The sequence below is a fragment of the Erinaceus europaeus genome, chromosome 11 (genome assembly GCF_950295315.1).
Source record: "Erinaceus europaeus chromosome 11, mEriEur2.1, whole genome shotgun sequence".
In the NCBI taxonomy this organism is placed as follows: Eukaryota; Metazoa; Chordata; class Mammalia; order Eulipotyphla; family Erinaceidae; genus Erinaceus; species Erinaceus europaeus.
In genome coordinates, this window is record NC_080172.1 from 46,617,698 (window position 1) to 46,633,632 (window position 15,935).

Here is a 15,935-nt window from a genome sequence, read left to right on the forward strand (position 1 = left end):
TTTTCCAGTATGGCACTCCAATAACTAAAACCAGTCAAATTTCCCTTCTCAGATTCCAAGTGTTTAAAGTTTTTTTCCTTAACATCCAGGACAATTTAACTCCTTAGCCACCTATCTGCTCCATTACAGATTTGTATTCATTCATCCATCCTTTCATTCATTTGTTTATTTTTTAATATTTTGTTTTATTTTACTTATTGTATTTTTATTAATTCGTATTTTATCTTTATTTACTGGACAGAGACAGATAATAATCAAGAGGGTAGGGAGTGGGAGGGAGAGAGAGAGAGAGACAGACAGACAGACACCTGCAGCACTCACAAAGCTTTTCTCCTACAGGTGGGGAATGGGAGGCTCAAACATGGGTCCTGCACATTGTCAAATGTGCACTCAACCAGGCGCACCACCACCTGGCCTCGTTTGTTTATTTTAGATAGATGTATAGACAGAGTGAAAGGGACTACAGCACTGAAGCTTCCTCCAATTCAAAGGGGGACCAAGCTAGAACCTGGGAAGTCCACATGGCAAATCACCACACTATCCAAATGAGCTATTTCTCTGACACCAAATAAGTAAGTTTTTTATCTGCATCTACGTTTTCACTTAACTATGTCTACATTTATCATTTCTGGAAGTGTTTTTAAAAAGTAACCTTTCCCACTAGGGAAAGATAGAATCAGGCTGGGGATATGGATCAGCCTGCCAACATCCATGCTTAACAGAGAAGCAATTACAGAAGTCAGACCTGCCACCCTCTGCACCGCATAAAGAAGTCTGGTCCATACACCCAGAAGGACAAAGAATAGGGAACCTTCCAATGGAGAGGATGGGATACAGAACTCTGGTGGTGAGAATTGCACACCTCTTACCTTACCATCTTGTTAATCATTTTTAAATCACTAATAAAAAAGAAAATATTAAAAAGAGGAAAACCAAGAGTAATAATTATGACAACTTTATCACCAACTTCTGTTCAAAGTTTGAGAGTGTGGTCTGCAGTTACAGAGAGACATAGGGAAGCTGGATCAAGCAGGGATTGAAACCATGGTTTCAGGCCATTAATCTGACTCAGAAACATCTTGTTAATCAAAGACACAAGAGAGGAACATTATCATCACAATCTAACGGGATACAGGTAATAGCAAAGATAGTGACTGACTCTGGAGCCCCAATCATCCAGTCAACCTGGAATAATACTGTCATGTTCCGGAAATGTGTTCTACGTGTTCAACTGAATACTTGGAGGTTGACATGGGTTGATTCAATGTTTCCTATGCAAAGGCTCTGCTACCTATATAGCTCTGTGACTGACCATAAGTAATCACGTTTTGTTTTACTCTATTCATGAGTCACGGTGGTTCTACCACAGTGATCTGGAGTTATATCTTATGGACTTTTTGAAGATTTTATTAGTCATTTAATAGTAATTTATGAGTCTATAAGATAATAAGGGTTCTACTATAATTCTACTATGCCACTTCCACCATCAAAGTCTTGTGCTCCCATCTGCCTCAAACAATAACCATTATAGTTCTACCCAGGTCATAGATATGGGTTGATTGCATAGAAATGGGTTGATTAAATTTGTTTTCTTTTTTTTCAAGTTCATATGTTTCAATTCTCTATATTCCACATATAAATGAAACAACCCTACAGTTTTCCTTCACTTCATTACTTACTTCACTAAGTATAACTGCCACTCATTCTTACATAGATTTTAAAATCTGATTGACTTATTTATAATGATTATATAATAGACAGAAGTTGAGAAGGAAGGAATAGGTAGACAGACAGACAGATAGATAGATGATAGATAGATAACCTGCAGCAGTGCTTCACCACTATGAAGTTTCCCCCTACAGGTGCAGGTGGGGAATAGGGGCTTGAATTTGGGCTCTCCCTCACTGTAATGTGTGTGCTTAACCAAATGCACCACCACCTAGCCCCACTATAGGAATTTTTAGTAAACTTTGAAAGCAGTGAACCCCTGGCCCCCAAGTTTATCTCAGCCTGAGGTTGCTGGTCCTGAACAGAGATATCTACTACCTCAGAGCTACTGTATATAACCTGGGATGCTCAATGGAATAGAACCAAGACCAAAACACAGAAAGAAAAAAACAGTAGAAAGATATATACTCATTATATTTTTCTAATAAAGACTTTAAAATGTTAAGTGTGGCAATCTTACCGCTCTGCCTTTGGGAAACTATCATTCATGTGTAAAAGAGGTATTTATAGAAACCTGTTTGCAATAGTAAAATTCAGAGCCATCAGAGCAGAAATTGCTAAATAGACTTGGCAGATCCAAACTGCAAATTACCAAGGAATTATGACATGAAAGAATGTGACTTTATATCTGTCAACAGTACATGTAAGTCACTATTCTCAATGCCTTATTTAATACTCACAATGTATTCTGTGTTTCTCTTGGAACTGGTAGTAAACTGGAATGTGGAATACCTATATCCAAGAACCCTGTGGTGATAGGTATGTCACATTTCAGATTATAATCAGGTCCAAGAGAAAAAATGAAGCTAAGGGAGACTCAATGACTTAGATAATGAGTGTTAACTAAGAAAGCTGTGACTTTAATTCAAACTGTTTGGCTCCAGGATCCATTATTTAACCATCCTCATAATTTGTCTTTATTTTTAGTCATTTCTGGGACTGCACAGCTCAGAATTGACTTCTTCAGAAAGAGAGGGGAGGGAGGTAGGGAGGGAGGGAGAGAGAGAGAGAGAGAGAGAGAGAGAGAGAGAGAAACCAAAACAGTGGAATTTCCTTTAGTGTGGTGGGGGCTAGGCTTGAACCTAGGTCACACATGTGACAAAGCAGAGCTTTAGCTAGGTGACCTATTTTTCTGACTCACCTCCAACCACCCCACCCACTGATTAATTTATTGTCCAATAATAAAAAAGGAACAGAAAGACGCATACAGTATGATACTTATGTAAACTAGACACTTTATACAACATTATTTAGTTTCTAAATATGTGCATAAAGCAAAAAATACTAAGTACAAAACATTCACAACAAAGCATAAGACAGGTAACTGGTGTAAAGGCATTATGAACTTAGGGACAAGGATAGGGAATTGTTATCAGGAAGAATTTCATCAAGGGCTAAAATTGTTTAATTTTTCTTTAAAAATATATTACATTGCTGCACAATGATTAGAAACTTATAAAAATGAAATAGCCAAAAGTAAACAGCAACTTCAGGATGAAATGTGCATCCTGCTACTATAGACAGTCAACAGTTTTGACAACCACTCTTCAGGAATGCTGTAGAGGAGTTCAAGCATCTGTGAGGGACTAGACTAGAAAGAAGGCCAGTTACTGGATCAGTCTAGCTACTTGTAAACTTTGGAAAATAATCTCAGCATGCTCTAATTATTCAGAATCGATTTTTTAAATCACCTTATTGAAGAAATGCACAGGACTTTATCTCCATAAAGGTACAGTTCCACATATCAGCATGCCTTCCCCTCCACCAAGCTGCCATCTTCCTCCACAGAATCCTACCCGCTCAGCCCCCTTCCCCACCTGCCCTATCCCTGAGTGCCCAGATCTTTTGTGAAAGACCACAGTCCACTAAGGGTCTATCCTCTATTACCCCTGGCTTTGTTCCTTAGATTCCACCTATACTCATCATTTTTATCAACAAACTTCCTATTCTTCTTGTCCCTTCTAGATCCATGAAAAACATTACTTATGTTTACCCAAATGCATTTTAATTTTAATTTTATTTATTTATTTTACTTCCACCAGGGTTATCAGTGAGACTACAAGTACACTGCTCCATGTAGGCATCTTTTTCTTTTTCTTTTTATTTATATTTTATATGATAAAACAGCAGAATTGAGAAGGGGGAGATAAAGAGGAACAATGAAAGATAGAAACTTCTAATACTTGATTCACCATTCATGAATGGTCTTCCCAGTCCATGAAGACTGAGGCTCAAACTCCAGTCTTTGTGCAAGGTAATACGTATATTCAACTGGGTAGAGTCCTCCCAGTTCATTATTCCTGTTGAATTTTTAACTCTAATACTACCCATAATAACTTTAAATTTTCTCCTGTGATCTTTCAGTCATTTGAAAATGGCTTCAGCCATTTCTCTCCCCTCATTTCTTGAAAATGGCTTCAGCCATTTCTCTCTCCTCATTTCTTGAAAATGGCTTCAGCTATTTCTCTCTCCTCATTTCTTCACTCCTCGAGATGGCAACAGCAGCAATGGTGATAATGGTGGTGGTGGTCATGGAGAGGATGAATTCTGATAGCAATTGGTAGTGATGATGCTGGAGGTTATGGCAACAGTGCTGACAGTGCTAAAAGTAATAGGTGTGATGGTGCTGGTGATGACAGCAGTAATGGTAAAGGTGGTGGAAGTGGTAGCAATCTGAGAATTAGTGGAGACTGCGAAAGTAGTAATTGTAGTTGTGGTGATGGTAGAGGGATGGAGGGAATGGAGATGGTGGGTGGTTGTAGTAATTAATTGTGAATGTCAACAAGGAAAGCAGTAACTATATTAGAGAGAATGGTACTGATGTTATGCCAAATAATAATAACTTTTGCTGTAGTATTTGATAGTATTCAAAGTAATGACTTGGGGCCAGGTGGTGGTGTACCTGGTTGAGCGCATGTGTTATAATGCTCATGGACCCAGGTTCAAGCCCCCAGTGCCCACTTGCAGGGAGAAAGTTTAACAAGTGGTGAAGCAGTACTGCAGGTGTCTCTCTGTCCCTCTCTACTTCTACCTCAATTTCTGGCTGTCTCTATCTAATAAATAAATATAATTTTAAAAATTTAAAGAAAGTAGTGACTTATGAGTGAGGTCAGTGCAACACAGTCCTTTGGTAGTGGGAAAGGTATGACATCAAGCTCCTATTAAGTTATAATCTCATAAATCACTATTAATGTAACACATCAGGGTGGAGGAATAGATTTAATACTTTAAGTTATCTACCTGCCTACACCATACCTCTGACCATATTTTCTTTAGCCTAAGTATGTAATGTTTCAGATTTGTAAAATGATCAAATTCTTACACTGGGCTTAAATTGTTCAAGGAGCTCTAAAAATATATGTGCATATGTAGTTTTTTAAAAATCTATGTTATCCCACGCTGTTATTTTCAACACAAGAAAGTCAGACTACCTGGATAAGTACCTGTCCTGGAATGAGTAGAAGAACCAAGAAAATGATATTTGGCAGACTGGATGGTCTGTAGGAATGTGCTTGATCCTTCTCAGTCATAGAAATTTGTTCTAGATCTTCCATGCCTACTCCATTTTTTATTTGTCTATGATGAGAATTTCTAGTGCACCTTGAGAAAAAGGAAAATGAGATGACATTCAGATGGGACATGTACCACAAAAGGTCTTCAAGGTCTCTCTCAACCCACCCTGGTCATCTTGCCCTTGCAAACCTGACATCTCCTCTTGGGGCATGGTGACTGGTCCATGAGGAGATGTCACTAGGTTAGAGTATGAGACTACATTCCAGCACTGGTGACAAGCCCACTAGCCACACCAGCAGCCCAACACTCCACAGATATGGAGCCCTACTAAGGGGCACTCAGCCTATTCTGCCACAGGTGGCAAGATGAGCCATTTGGCTCAGGAATCAGAAAACTACTTATTTCAGAGAAAAACAAATGGCCATGCCCATAGTGGCCTGTCCAAACAGAGTAACCACAACAGCCATGGCATGTCCGGAACTCCGTGGCATTTCTGAAACACATCGCAGCAAAGACAACAAGCAATTTGGACTAGAACCAAAATAATTCCAGATCCATCAGTCAAGGATTTAGCTGAAGCACTTCCATTGTCTCTCCTTTGATCCATCCATAGATTAGGCACAAAAGCAGCAATTAATGTCACCCTGCTGTTGCCTTGTCTTGGTATCTTCCATGGAATTTTGAGTTTCCCAGCTCTGGCACTCTTTCAAGCAAGAATCAGAGTTAAATGTGGCATCCATATGTCCTGATGTAGCTAAGTTAAAAAGAAAAAGAAAAAAAAAACTTTTTAGACAAGAACCAAATGGTTTTATTCATATGTGTAATGTAGATACAGTTTAGATACTCCAAATAAAATAGATAAAATAAACTCTCAATTTCTCTCTTCCCTATCAAGAAAAAAAATAATTGCCAGAAATGGTGGGTTCATCATGTAAGCACCAGCCCCAGAGATAATCACAGTGGCAATTAAAAAATAAAATAAAGGGTGGGCATAATGGATATGCTAAAGACTTTCATACCTGAGATTCTGAGCTCCCAGGTTCAATGCCCAGTACCATCACAGGCCAGAGCTAAGCAGTGCTCTAATATCTCTCTTTCTCTCTGTCTCTTGAGCATTCAAAAATTATATATATATATATGTATATATATATATAATAAAATGGAAACTTTTAAAGATGGGTAGCAGATAAAAATATTGTCTGACATCCTAGCTTAGACATTTTGAACATATAACCTTGGACAAATCTTTTGTTCTCCTAAGAACTCACTTTTGTCATCTGTAAAATGTGGGTGTGGTGACATTTAAGTGGAGCAACACCTGGAAAGCATTTGGCACAGCTTAGCACATACTATGTGCGCCATAGCTAATAGTTGTAGTATTAGGTGAAGACTGGGTGACTCAGGAAAAAAAAAAACAGTAAAACATATTTGAGAACTGGACAAAGGGAAAAGGCTACTCAAGCCTCCTTCCCCAACTATATCAGACTTGGAGAAGAATTATTTTTTCAGGGATGCCTTGCTGACTTCTCAACTCCTACTCAATCCCCATTGACACCTGACATTTAACCCTAGGAGCTTGATCCATCATCTTTTCAGCTGCAATTTTTTAAAAGATATTTGTTTGTTTGTTTGGAGGCTGGGATTAAGCCTGGGTCATGCACATAACAAAGCAGGCAAACTATCAAGTGAGCTATTTTGCTGATCCTAGTCAAATTTATTTACTTACATTTGTTTGTATCAGTGATTTTGCAGTGCTTTACAAAATTATAAGCTTTCAGGAGTAATGATTTCACAAGCACATAAAGTGTAAGTCACCACACCCTCAACTAAAGTTCTGTCTTTTCCTTTCCCCACACCTTCACCCAAGGCCCCACCTCACCATAGCCACCATGATTCTCAAAAGGTCCAAGAGACAGTTTGGCTAATATTTTTTTCAAAGTCATTTATTTTTAGTCATCTATATCTACATTCCACATGTGAATAAAATCACCTAACAGCTGTCCTTTACTCTTACTTATCTCACTTAATACAATCACCTCCAGTTCTATCCATTTTGTTCCAAAATGATATAATCACTCATTGCTTTTAATTGAAGAGTAGTATTCCACTGAATATATATGTCATAGCCCCCTTTTTATTCTTAAAAAGTATACTACTGAAACACTCTCTTACCTCAACTGAAGGAATAATATTCATAAAAATCATAAACCTGAAGTGTTTACTCTAAGATACATTAAAATTAGATCATGACTATAACTATTTCTTTTTTAAAATACTCATTTTTATTTTAAAATTTTGCATTGGTGCAGAACTTGGACAGGAGTTGTTGTATTGCATCAAAGTAAAAGATTCTGGGATGGGTGAAGGGTTCAGGTCCTGGAACATGATGGCAGAGGAGAACCTAGAAGGGGTTGAACTATTATGTGTAAAACTAAGGTTTTACACATATACAAACTACTGTATTTTATTGTTTACTGTAAACCAATAAAGGAAAAATTAGATTTGTATTCTATTCAAACCATGAAGATATTATTAAAATAGAACTTTACTTTGACAGCTATCATTTACTTTTATTCTATTATGTTTTAATGAATTATTGCTAGGGCTCAGTACCTACACAAGGAATTCACTTCTCCCAGTGGCTTTTTTTTTCTTTTTTCTTATTTTACTGAATAGGACAGGGATAAATTAAGAGAGGAGAAAGATAAAGACACCTGTAGTACTGCACCATCTTTGATAAGCTTCCCCCTGCAAGTGGAAACTTATAGCTTTAGCCCAGGTCCTTGCACATGGTAAATGTGTACACTCTACCTGGTATGTCACTTCCAAGTGCCTGGGGAGATTGCTTCCATTTATCTGCTTTCTAAATTAGCAAATAAATGAAAACATGTAATCTACCTAGAATGGTTTGAAGCTCAGTAGTAATATTTGATAATGTTTTATTTATTCTGTTTGTAAATTATCATTCATTTCTTTACCTGTGTATAGCAAATGCTCTCTTGAGGCAAGCAAGGTTTAACTTTCAAAGAGAAAAGAAAGGGTTAACTTCTTAGTTAAAGAAAAATGCATTTGGAGGCAATCATCTCCCCTCCTCTCAGCAAAAACAGGGCTTTCTACTGCTGTAGTCAAAGTGGTTTTGGTCAGTGGCCTTAGAATCTGCTACTTCTGCCCAAGAGTCTGCTGATAACCCAAACAAGTTGCACTCTCTGTATACACAAAAGAAAAAGTAAGGTGTTAAGCTTGTTGCTATGAGTTATTATGGGAAAGTTGATAATTGTACAAAAAGGCAAGTGTCACTATGCTTGGGATCCAGTCTTTTGTGGGTCTGCTGGCGTAATAAACACTGCTTCCTACATTAAAGCCTCAGTGTTCCCTGTCTCTCTGCCTGAGAATCTGGTAACAGTATCTCTACCCAAAGCCATCCTCTTCCTTAATGGAATGATGAGGGAGTTCTCTCTATCTCTATCTCTATCATCTCTATCTCTATCTCTCCCTTCTCTCCCTCCTTCTCTCCCTCTCTCTCTGTTTTCAGATGTCCAAATTATTACATCCCTTAGAGTTCCCAATTCCATTTACTAATCTCTTTCTCAGGATTAGAATTTGGTTCTTCCATACACCAATCCAATAATTATGAAGATGATAGTATTTTATATCATGTTTTAAGGTAAAGTCAAATACTTGTGTCAGATTCCAAAGTCACCAGGGAAACAACTCAGGAAATCTAACACCTCCTTTAATATTTTCCTAAGAGGTAAAAGAACAGTATTGCAACTTTAATGATGGCCCTTTTGGTCACTACTAGGCTATCCCATCATCGGGGGCCCTAGCCAGGGAATCCTGGGCTGCCCACATAAATATGATGGTCCTAGACCTCTAATAGATCTATCTCTCCACTGTCACTGGTCATCTCCATCAAGCCTCTACAGGGCCTTGCCCTCAGTGTAGAACAACAATAGTAGAAACTGCCCCACTCTCCAAAGGGAGGCTGGGCCAACATAGTCTTCCACTTGAGGAAGAATAGTCCTGAAATGAGTGCAACCTAGAATGTTCCTAGCCATGACCATGGAATTTGAGCTCAGACAACAGGGATGCAGATATTACACAGGCTCCTGTGCTAAATATGAATACACATGGGCCCTAGGTTAAATTAATAGGGTTTACAGTTAACAGTATTTTTATACTTTTTCCATATTTGGGAACTACTTTCTGCCCTGATCCAGCTTTCTAGTTCTATTTCCAACCATCTCCCCATCTTTTAGCTCACCTGCATGTTAGCAGTCAGGCTCAGGCAAAAATTAGTAATAAGCACCTTAGAATATACCTAAAATATCCTAGCTTTTTCCAAAATGGAGGAGACCCCAAATCTCATCTGCTATATTCTTACCTTTAGATTCCTGATTATTAAACAATTTGTTCTGCTTTATATCTTAATGCTTTTTAGCATTAAGTTGTATATGCTACCATGATGCCAACCTGACTTACCTAGGCAGAGAGCCTCACCAAATTGCCCTGGAGTCCACCTCTCCAAAGCCCTGTCCTCTAGGGAAAGATAGCAACAGGCTGGGAGTATGAATCTACCTGTCAACACCCATGTCTAATAGAGAAGCAATTACAGAAGCCAGACTTTTCAACTCCTGCACCCCATAAAAACCTTTGGTCCATACTCCTAGAGAGATAAAGACTGGGGACTCTTCCAGTGGAGAAGAGAGTATATGGAACTCTGGTGGTGGGAATTGTATGGAATTGTACCCCTTTTATCTCACAATCCTGTCGATCATCATTAAATCTCTAATAAAATTTTAAAAGAACAGCAGTGCATAGCTTTTAAATAAGGAGGGCTTGTGATTCACCAATAGCACAAATATTTTGCCTTACATAATTCTCCTGTAATTCTCCTGTAATTCATATGAATACAGGCAGGGATTACAAGAAGCAAAACTATCTAATTAATTATGGAAAGCAATTAAACACCATAAATAATGAACATCACAATCATGTTGATAATAAGATGAAAACAATCAGTAACCTCTTCTGATCTTTGTCTAAGAGGATCTAAAATAATGCCATTTCAATTGTCTCTCCTTTGGAGGGCCAAACAGGTCTTCTAATTATCTGGAGTTATCAGACTAGAGAAGGGACCCAAATTTCAACTAAAGTTTTATAAATCCTGTAACAATTCTTCTATCCTCTTTTCTACCTTCCTTTTTACTCTACCTTAATTCTAAAATTCATTCTATTTTTATTTTTCATGAAAGTACCTGGTATGTTATGGGCTCCAAATTTACTAGAAGACTCAATACCATCCTTGCCCTCTAGAGAAGATGGTTTTATCTTGGAGGTTTAAATAGGACAAGTTGTAGCCATCCAGGCTACAACACTTCATGCTGCTGAGGACATCTGCAGCTCCAGAAGTGGGTAGACATTGAGAAGTCAATTCATGTGTCTACTGATCCTTACACCAGCCTCCTGTGCCAGATCTTGCACTGGAAATTTGAGAGGCAAGATGTTAACAAGACCTGCCCTGCCTGCAAGAAAAGTTCAGCCTGGTGTAGAGGGCTTCCCAGCAGGAAGAATGAGATGCTGGCTTTCTAAGACTGAGGTGTCAGTGGATAGAGGTCTGATAAAGCACTGAAAGAAAAACAGATAAGCTAGATCACTCCCAGCTGCAGAAAGAGGCACAGGAGAAAGAAAACATTAGGCATAGCCTATGTCTATGGGGAAGGAGAAAACATCGAACTAGTATAGAACAACATGCTTTCACAGACTGACAGTCAGATGTGGGCAGAAATCAGGGCACCTGAGCCTTTGTGCTAAGGGTTCTGGGCTTCATCCAGACATGAAGATAATGTATATATTAGAAGAAGCATGATATGATCAGAGCAAAGTCAATACCATGACAAGAGACACAGATTCTGTAAACCTTGTAGTCATCGCGGGCCTCCACTGAGAGCTGGTTGACAAGGGAAAGTCAGAGATCCATCTTTGGGTCCTCAATCCCAGCCACCCTCCAGAAGAGAAAGGACAAGTCCTAGAAGGAAGAATAGGGCATTAGGACAGACCCTGAAGTGTGAGAAGACAGATACACATGTAAATATACATGAAAGCCATTTAGAAGCCAAGCCCTAAATCCTAACAATCTTCCAGTCTTTTTTTTTAATAGAGATAGAGCAGCAGAGAGAGAGAAAGTGAAAAGCACCAAAGCTTCCTTCAATGTGGTGGCGAATGGACTTGCCTCCAGTCTTTTAAGACTTGTTTGTTCAATAATTTGTTCTGTTTTATGAGAGAGTATGGCAGTACCCAGGGTGAGTCCCAGGGTCACACACCTGCAAAGTATGGATCCCACCCACTAAGCCACCTTTTCAACCACTAGCCAATGTTTTCCTAATTTAGCTAACTGAAAGATTACTCCCCCCAAGATTTTTCCAGAGGCCTCTATTCTCAGGATTCCCTTATCCTTTGAATAGTATGAATGCAGCAAACACCCCAAATTTTATACAGTTTTTATATAGAAGCAGAGAGGTAAAGAGAGAATGAAAGAGATCACAGCACTGAAACTTCATTCAGGGCAATGGGGGCTGGACTTGAAGCTGGTTGTTCACATGGCAAAGCAGGGGACTATTCAAGTGAGCTATTTCACTAGCCCTAGCACCCCAGGCAATTTCTTTCCCAAACGTCCCACACTGAGTAGATGACTCCAGCCCCAACATACATACACACATGGGGCTACTTCAGCACTCAAGACTTCCAAGGGAATCCTGACCCAGAGCAGATGGTATCATGTGACAAAGAAAAAGAGAGGCAAGGAAAGCAAGTTTAGAAGGAAAAGATGAGTGTGTGCAGTCAAGCAGAGACTGGGAAAAGCAACCACTAGGTTCTGATGGGAAAAGTTGGGAGAATGTAAAAAGAACACAGGACTCTAAGCAGACAGCCTTTCTCTTTATCTGTTATGCAGTCACTCTGCACATATGGAGGAAGATAAACTTCCTGCCAATACTCTGTCCGAAGACACTAAAATCCAATGCAGGGACTGGCTTCTGGTTCAAGCTTCTGGTCCCTACCTACATGAGAAAATCTTCATAAGCATGGTGGAGCAGTGCTGCAGGTATCTCAAAAAATAGTAATAATGATGCAATAGGATAGCAAGTTCAAACATAAATGGAACATGCAATTGAAGTACATCCATCAAACAGAATGCTTCAGAGACCACGGAGACACTTGGGGACCTGAGTATGACAGCAATGTCAGGTAGAAAACCAGCACCCTAAACTGTGAGTTTATAGAAAATGACTGAAAAAAAGAAGATAAAAATAGCTAAACTTAAGCATCAAGATTTGTTTACTGGAATTATAGGTGACTTTGCTTTTCAAATGACTTACAGTAAGGCTACTGGTTTGGTTTGGTTTGGTTTTCATGTACATTTTTCTTTTTCTCTTAGCATCTTACCTTCAAATGACTTTTAAGAGGGCAAGGGGGCCAGTTCCAGCAGCAGGGAAGTCCCTTTAAGACAACACTCAGGAGCCAAACTAATCCTTCCTAGGAGGCCCAAGGTGACAGATGCTGATTGCAGGAGGATCTAAAGCAAGGAGTGAGCTAGATGCCTGCCCACATGCCTTTCTTAATCCCACACAATTATACCCACCCTGGCTAATGATACTCTGTGCAGCTGACTCACAATGTGGGCCAGCTCCCCTCCCCTAGCCCTCCTACCCAGTCAATCTCTCCTCCTCCACAGGTGAAGAGATACTCTTGGGGGGAGAAATTCACACCCCCCCCCCAGCCTCTAGAATTAGCTGGGGCTCACATGGAGTGAATGAAGATCCTTTCTATGTCTCTTGCACTAGAGGGCAATGCAAATTGGCATGTCATGGCGGTTCCTCCACCTCAGCTTCTGACCCTCTGATCCTCCTCTTTCTCTCTCCAAAAAGCCCCTTAGAAGGAAGAACCCAGAAAGCACAGGCCAGAATAAATCAAGAGGAAATGCAGGGAGAAACAGCTGGTAGGAAATCTACCATGGCCAGCTTATATCAGCTACTGCCCTGGAAAATCTCAACAGTTTATATTTGCAATAGGAAAGGTAGTGAATTCTCATGACCTCTTTGGCTGATTAGCAAATCTTAACAAATGTCCATTCGGAAGTCCCATCTTGAGATGGCTGGAGATATGGAGATTTACGGGGTTCTGATTTTTCCTTGAAGGTGTTCTCAGCCCAGAGCAGAAGAGCATCCCTGGGCAGTTGTGCCAAATGTGTGCAGTGGCTCCATAGACCCTCACCTTGTAATTTTCTGGGCACATGATGGGACCCAAACTAGATCATTCCCAGCTTTTGTTATTGCCAGTGATTAAGGACTCCAAGTTGACATTTTAAAATACAAACAGAAGAGAGACAGACAGACAGAGAAAGCCAGAAAGAGATATAGACACAATAGCAGCATATCTTCCAGTGTGGTAGGGACCAGGTTGAAGCCTGGGCTGCACATATAAAAAGCAAATGCACAGGGGTGGGCAGTGGTACACTCTAGTTGCGTACACACTATATTCAAAGACAAAGACAGAGGTCCTCTGTGTCACCTGCAGGGTGAAGCTTTATGAGCAGTAAAGTAGTGCTACAGATGTTACTTTTTCCTCTCTCCTTTTTTCTCTCACCTTCCCCTCTTGATTTTTCTGTCTTGTCAAACAAAAAAAGGGGGGCTCAATTCGTTGTGCAGGCACCAAGCCCCAGAGATAGCTCAGATGATAAAAAAACAAAGTGCACTACTGATATGAGCTACCTTGCTGGCTCTATTATTCTTTAAATACTTATTTTATTTGTTAAATATGATAGAGACAGACATACAGAAATTTATATGGGATAGAAATAGAGAGAAGTGGGGCCATGTAATAGCACACCTGGTTGAGAACACATGTTAAGCAGTGCCATATGTGTCTCTCGGCCTCTCTCCCTCTTTATATTCCCCTTCCCTCTCAGTGTCTCTCTATCAAATAAATAAATAAAATACCTTTTTAAAAAGGCACAATAGAATCCAGAGCACAACTCTGGTATGTGTGGTGATGGAGTTCATACCGGGAGACTCAGGCATGTATGTCTAATGAGCTAAGATGTTGAGCCATCTTCCCATTGCACCATTCTCAATTTTTTCAACAGTGGAAAGGTCTGCTCCAGATCACCCACCTACATTCAACAGGTTCAGCTACTGAAATAAGGTGAAAAAATCAAAAAGTCAAGATAACCAGAATGCCTAAGGAATAAGGGCCAAGACAGAGTAGAATCAGACTCTGGTATTCAGGTCTAATCCTATGAGCAGTATGAAGGGAGAGAAGCCATGCCCAAAGCCCACTGCAGCCCAGAAGAACTCTCCAAAATAGCACTTTTAGGTGTCAAAACTGAACTTAAAAATGAAAAAAAGGGCTGACTTTCCCTTGTGTTTCAATAACTCCAAGAAAAGGAAGTGTTCAAGGCCAGGCAGTGGCATACAAAGCAGAGGACACACATTAACCTATGTAAGAACCCAAGTTCAAGCCCCCAGCCTCCACTTGCAGGTGAGGGAGGTAGGGGAGGAGCCTCACCAGTGGAGACAGAATAGTGGCTCTGCAAAAGACTCTCTGAAGTCCCAGATTCAATCCCCTGAACCACCATCTCTCTCTCTCTCTCTCTCTCTCTCTCTCTCACACACACACACACACACACACACACACACACACACACACAGAAGGGAAGAGAGAGAAAGAGAAAGGGAGAGAAGACACAAGTGTCGTGTGTGTGTGTGTGTGTGTGTGTGTGTGTAGGTATATGTGTGTGTATCTTTTTTTTAATATTTATTTGTTGCCCTAGTTCTATTGTTGTAGTTATTATTGCTGTTATTATTGATGTCGTCATTGTTGGATAGGACAGAGAGAAATGGAGAGAGGAGGGGAAGACAGAGGGGACAGAGAAAGATAGACACCTGCAGACCTGTTTCAACACCTGTGAAGCGACTCCCCTGCAGGTGGGGAGCCAGGGACTCGAACCAGGATCCTTACGCCGGTCCTCGTGCTTTGTGCCACCTGCACTTAACCCGCTGTGCTACCACCCAACTCCCACGCGTGTATCTTATACTCTGTTTCTATTATTTAGAAATATTTTAAAAATACTTCTTTAAAAAGTTTTAAGCCAAATTGCTGAAAAAGTTATGAGTTTAAATTGCTTCTGCTTCTTCTCCCTTTGTGTTATATTGATTTCAGAGTTCTATACTCTTGGGATTTGGTTAAAAGTACCCAAGTTATCCCTGCGGATATAAGCAAACAGTGCTCAATGAGCCTGTGTTCTAGACACCATGTGTCTCTCTTGGATCAAAGCTGGTGCCAAGGCTGCTCCATGCTCCCCACTCCACTCTCCCTGTATGCTGCTTCTATAGTGACAAGCACACAGGTTCTGAGCCCTCAGGCTGCATGACAACTGCCCACCTGGGGAAGGCTCCATGGCAGCCACCACTGACTCCCATGCCCAGAGACTTCCTTGAATAAGTTTGCTTGGCTATAAAACACTTTCACTGTCACTTGAACTACTCCCCAGTTGGTCTTACTGCTGACCTGAAGCTGCTGTTGTTGCTAAGAAGCAGGAAGTTAAGTTGCTAAGCAGAAAGTTAAGTTGCTAAGAAGCAGACTGAGTTTCTGGTAAAATGAGAGCACTGGGCCAGAAGGCCAGAGACCCGGTTTCT

At 40.1% G+C, this 15,935-nt stretch overlaps 1 long non-coding RNA gene across 1 annotated transcript; it reads right to left on the reverse strand.

Moving 5' to 3' along the window:
* Positions 1 to 4,331: 4,331 nt before the first annotated feature.
* LOC132541332 (uncharacterized) lies at positions 4,332 to 12,913 on the reverse strand. Its single transcript, XR_009552505.1, has 3 exons — positions 12,685 to 12,913; positions 5,780 to 5,995; positions 4,332 to 5,328 (listed from the first exon to the last, which is right to left on the reverse strand). It is a non-coding gene; the product is annotated as an uncharacterized LOC132541332 (long non-coding RNA).
* Positions 12,914 to 15,935: the final 3,022 nt, after the last annotated feature.